The following is a 6,526-nucleotide window of genomic DNA, read 5'->3' as shown; positions in this document are numbered from 1 at the left end:
CAGTGCCTCGACCGGTTCGATGGCCGGTTCGGTTTTCAGAACATTGGAATATACTATAATAGTTCACACTATGGTATAAGGATAATTAGTAGTGCGATTCACCTAGCCACAATGAGACATGTATCACAAAAAGAATTGTTGAAACAACACTCAACATTTTCCAAGGAACAAAACTACAATTCAAATACAATCTTAATTTATTTTAAATTGAGATAAATGATAAATGTTATATATGATGTAAGGTAAAAGATTGAGAAAAATAAAGGAAAAATGAGTGTTGTTAATTAATATCCAGTGTTTATCAATTGCGATTATTTTGAAAATAATTTATTTAAGGTGAAAAGTTTCATTAACACTTCGTTAATAGTGGAAATGCAGCCAAGACAATAGAGAATTTAGAAATAAGAAGAAGAGATAGAGAATATAAGAAATATGACTGATGATATGATTGAAAATGCAAAGTAAAATAGATGGAAAGTAGAATGAAAATGAAGTGGAGATGTAAATGAATCATAGCTCTAGCTTATTTCCGAACGTAACCATTTTTGTCTTGTTTCATTTCAGTGTGTGTTTGGATTTCCATTGAACTCAATATAGATTTGAATTCATGTTGAAGCCAACTTGTCAAAATCTGTTTTCTCTGATCCATATTAAACTCAACGTGACAAACTCTAACTTCTCTGTTGATGCTTTAAGATGCACGAAATCATGTTTTCTTTGGCTTCAAAGCCAAAACAAACATGCATCTACATGCCCTAAGAATGACACTAAAACAAGTTTGGATGACTTTAAAAGCTACTAACAGAACTATTTTCTTATAATAAATTTTGAAATTTTAAAATAATTTCCAAACATATATATATCCTATCTATCTATCTATCTATATATATATATATAATGACTTGGTGGGGCCATTGGGGGGGGGGCAACAATATTGAAGGAAGGGGCAAATGTGGTCCAAGGGCCATGGCATTGTGACATTGTCTCTCAGTAAGAGAGTGAAGATGGACAAATATGAACTCCATGTTAGTTGTCATGGTGGAATAGCTACCTTTCTAATGGTCCCGGTGATGACTAATGTCTATGTATGTTTCCGGAAGGTGTTAATATGTTCTGGGGGCATTTTAACGAGGGTTTCACATGCTCTAATAACTCTTACTACAAACCATGTGCTCTCTTGTTTTATTCCCCTCTCTCTTTCTTCAAAATTGCTTCTACCTTGAACTTCTTGGAAATTCAATCTGCACAATTGAGGTAAATATTGTCCTCATTTAATTTGGTTAAATCAAGACCCAGTGCTCAAGACTCCAACTAAAATAAAAACAGAGGGAAAGTAACTTCTCTACTGCGTGGCAGTGCTCAATGCTCATTAGAAGATTGATCGAGAAGATACACTTTTCCACTATACCTGTTCTTCGAGAAACCTAACCTTGAGCACCATCTTCGCGTGCTGATTATTGATTGAATGCTCTGCATACGGTAGAGATGTCCACGATGGAGCACAGTGAAGAACAACAGGGATGTACCTGCAAAAGGCACTACATTCCTCAAGTCAGATCAGGGAGAAGATCTCAAAGTCTAAGAAGAACTAAGAATTTGCAAAATGAATAATCCTTAAGAAAATGAACGTCTAAACTTGTATTTATATGCGTGATGTTCGTTGTATCTTTGACTTGAGACCTTTAGAATGTCGTGAGGAAGGTCTTTGGTGATGATGGTTTACCTATGAATAACCTTGCAGTGTTTCATTAAGTGTGTCAGAATAATCCGCTCGACCAATGCTAAGACATGAGATATTCCTTAACTTAGTCATCTCAGTCGCCACCTTGGTACTTACTTGGCGTAAGACCATTGGGGCGACTAAGAAGTTATTGGCCTATATGACCATTTGGGTCGGTTGGAATATCAATTCTCTCACCTGGGTACTTACTTGGCGTTATATCAGATCTTAACCGTTCAAATATTGTTAATCCGAGTTGAATTTTTGGCGCTTTATCAGTTGAACTCCAAAAAACCAACCTTTCAACTAGAACCCCAACTCCGAGATTTCCTTATTCCGCTTGGCAGGTTTGAATTTAAAACGTTGTGATTAATAAACAAACACACTTTAACAGTTATGACTTTTAATCATGAGTGTGTGTCATAAAGTCATGTTCTCATTACAACCACTTTTTTCCAAAAAAGTTTACCTCATTTTAGATTTCAAACATGTTCGCGCCTTATTTTTTTTTTTTGAATTTCAAGACTGGGGTAAACACAATGCAGGCCAAGCTTGGGCCACGCAAAGCTTGGCTTGACTTGGCTTATTTCCACCCCTACCTTTGATTAAAAATCTACAAATTTATTGCTATTAACTAATTTTAATTAAGTAAAATGACTTATAATAAGTGAAAGGTAGAGGAACTTGTACCTTTGTTACTTTTTGTGTTTGTTATGAGTTTTTTAGTCTGAACATGATTTCATAATCATTGGCTCTTTAAATGAAGAGTCAGAATTGCTTAAAATTCCTTGTTGCCTCATTAGCCTCTTGCAATAATGCATTGCTTAATTTCTTTCTCCCCGATATCAACAGACTGTGTTCCTAAAGTGGATCGCATGCATAATGTCTTTCTCAGAAAGATGAATGATTTGTATTCCTTAAATGCATTATGCTTAACGTCTTTCTCATTGAGGTGAATAGATTGCGCCTCTTAAGTGGCTTGCTAATGTCTTCCTCACTGAGGCGAATAAACTGAGTTCCTTAAATGGATCGCTCAATGTCTTTCTCGTTGAGACCGTGTTTCCTAAATGGATCTCTTAACATCTTTCTCAACAAGATGAATAATCTGCTTCCTTAAATAGGTCGTTGAATATCTTGCTTAGTCGAGTCTCTTGCTTAGTTGTCTAACTATTTCTTTCCTCCCTTTTCGTCCGTGTAGTCTTTCCTTCCATGTGAATTGTCAAATGGACCACTCTTCACCAATGTTATGCATATTTTCAATCGTGAATTGCTTTGTCCGTATCATAATCATAATCTCATTTTGGCTTCTAAACTTCATTAGAACTAGTTGAAAATAAGTTATAAATAAACATAAACTCTTATTCATACATTTACCAAAATTAATTTGTTAAACTTTTGTAATAATGCTTATACAAGATAAGCTCAAATATGATGATTGTGTAGAAAATTATGTATGTAGGGGTCAAAGGTCACATTTTGAAAATGTTGTGGTGGGGGTAGACAGGCGGCTTAGGGTACTTTTGAAAGTAAAAAGCGAAACCAAACTATGAGCCCAATTGTTGTATGGAAGACAACCCTGAAGCCTCGCGATTTCAAGTTTTCAACCATAGGAACTCTGAAAGAGCAAAACACACGAGGATCCTTGGAATTCAAACTTAAAGAACCTTTATCCTTCCTTGACCCCAAAAAAGGTAAAACTAAATACTAAAAGTTGTAGTAATTTTATCAAAGCACTAGTTTCTTAATTCGAATTTAATCAAATATAAGATCTTAGCATGATATTAAATGAAAATCCAATTTTTTTTTAACCAAGTGAGTTTGACATAGTGGTTAAACACTTCATCCCTTATTCGAGTGGTATAAGGTTTGAATCTCAGCTTTTATTAATGAGAAAAACTTATTACTCAACCCTACTGCTTAGTACCTTGACCATAAATAATAGGTTAGTGTTATTGGTGACTGTGGGATACATTTCATCCATTATTTTATATATGTTGATATCTTCTTTATATGAATATCACTAATGGTTTGAGCTGGTAGCTTAGGTATACAAAGTGGTTTGTTTCCGGCGCGACTCACCTCAACCTCCAAACGCCAGAGAGGTGAATGCCACATTATATAGCTGTCACTCACTATTTTTCACGGCATGCAGTATAATGTTAAGGAAGAAAAACCATCAAAAGAAATAAAAAATACGACGGACAGAGAAAAGAAAAAATATAGAATATATGGGTGCAAATCAGTGAGCGGATATCACCTGGATCTGTAGCGGCGCAGTCAGTCGTCGCATTCACCAACTCACCTATCTAATTAACCGTCAGTTAAATCACATCGTCGCTTTCATCATCCTCGTTATCTTGTCTCTCTCTGTCTCTGTAATTCTAACTGATTTTTCTTACGGATTAAGTTTTGTTCTGACTTTGAGAAATAGTAAAAAAAAAAAAAAAGGAGAAATTAAATATGATTGAAAAATAAAAGATAAATATAAAGTGAAGTTGAAGTGGAATTAAACAGTGGCAACAGATCAGATCTTATGGAGGGAAAGACCATTGGGGGAAAGACGAATAATGTTTAGTTCACCTATTAATTTCACCTCCATCTTGTGAAATTAGGTAGAAATGAGAGAAAAATGAATGATATGATTTGTGATTTGACAGAAAATACACAAAAAAATAAGAAGAAAAATATGTGAAATAAAATGAAAAAGAAAGTAAGGTATGTATGTATCATTACTCGGGAAAAGACTAAAGCAACTAAAAATTCAACAATGGAGATAACCACATCCAACAAATCATAGAACTGAAAAGATGCGAAAGGGTTATATTTTACATATTAATTCATGTACTAACATTTTAATATAACCCGTTAAACTTTTTAGTTAAAGTACATCACAATTTATTATATTAAAAATGATTCATTCACACTAATTTTTATTTATTTCTCTCATCTTATTTCTCTATTTGCATTTTCCGGCCATCACATTATCTCGCATATTGTTCATTGCTTTTCTACCCCTTCTATCTCACCTAAGTAGTGTAAGGGGAAGAGAACAATAAAGTATAGAATATTCTTTTTACGTTTATCACCTTTCATTTCATTTTACTTTCTAGCTATGTCTATTTAATAATAATACACCTAAACAAAATAAAAAAATTATGCACCTAAATACCAACCTATCACACCTATATTTAACGGTGCTAATAGGGATGTCACTCAAGTGAGATTCTTTTTATGTCTGACCCCTCTGACTTGACACCAACATGAAATGGAAAACTAATAAATCAGGTAGCTATAAAAACTAAGGGCGGGTATCAGTTTGCAAGTAATTACCAATAATTGATTCAGTTATTTATGAAATAATCTTTTTTTTTCAAAATGTTAACACCAACTTCAAATACTACGAATTAATTTCTTTTACATATAATATTATAATTAAATTGTATTTCTTTAACCAGGAAGTGCTAGCACTCAGTAATATTTTCTTTCACTAGCTAAATTATGCTTATTAGACAGATCCCAAACCTAGGGGCGAAAACCACATTAAAGTAGCGTTTGGTAGGCAGGTGGGAAGGGAACGGAACAGGACATATGGGTTCCGTTCTGTGTTTGTCATGTTTTTAAGATGGAACGGAACGGGACAAAAGGCTCCAGGAACAGGACATTTTGGTTCCCTGGAAAAGGGTGTAACGGAAGGGAACGGAACGGAACACTCTCTTAAAACTTTTGCAAGTTCAAAAATACGCCTAATTTATATTTGAAATTTTATGTATCTAAACAGTTTAAAATCACTTCTAAAATTGAAATCATTTATTATATTTGTAGAAGTTAAATGAAAATCTACTTTTTCTAAAAAAATCACTTAAAATAAAATCAATTATTTTTTCAAAAGTAAAATCACTTTTTGGAAGCTATGATAAACGAGCCAATTAGAGTGCGTTTGATTCAACTTATTTTGGAAAAATCACTTTTTAATCAAAAAATCACTTTTAAAATAAAATAAAAAAATCATTTTAAATCAAAATATAACTTATTGTGTTTGTTTCAAGTGAAGCTGAAAACAGATTATTTGAAACAGTTACTTTAGCTTATCATGAAAATCTATGATGATAGATGAGAGGAGATAAAAAGGTGATTTTAATTAGAATAGTCAAACACGAATCAACTTAATTATAATAAAATCAATTATTTTTTCAAAAGTAAAATCAGTTTTTGTAAGGAATGATAAACAAGTCAATTAGAGTGCGTTTGATTCAACTTATTTTGGAAATATCACTTTTTAATAAAAAATCACTTTTTGTGTTTGTTTCAGCTGAAGCTGAAAACAGATTATTTGAAACAGTTACTTTAACTTATAATGAAAATCTATGATGATAGATGAGAGGAGATAAAAAAAAGTGATTTTAATTAGAGTAGTCAAACACGAATCAACTTATGCTTTTCTCAAAATCTCTTAAAATAAAATAAAAATTATAGTTAAAAATCAATATTTTTAATCTAAACAAACGCACTTAAAATAGCTTTAATAGATAATTAGGTTTCTGCTTTTTTCAATAGCATACTGAAACAACTTAAACAATATATAAGTGATTATTTTAAAGAAATAAGTGATTATTTCATGAAGTAAGCAATAACAAACGGTTTCTATGCAAAATGTTCAATTGAGCTCAATTTGTTTTCCTCAATTAAATATGCAGGGTTATATATGTAATTAAAATCATGGTTCTGTTCTATTGGCTTGGAGTTACCAAACACAACACACAGAACATTATTGTCCTGTTCCATCCTGTTCTGTCCTGTTCCGTTCTG

The sequence above is a fragment of the Lotus japonicus genome, chromosome 4 (assembly GCF_012489685.1).
Source record: "Lotus japonicus ecotype B-129 chromosome 4, LjGifu_v1.2".
Taxonomy (NCBI): Eukaryota; Viridiplantae; Streptophyta; class Magnoliopsida; order Fabales; family Fabaceae; genus Lotus; species Lotus japonicus.
This window is presented reverse-complemented; position numbering follows the sequence as displayed.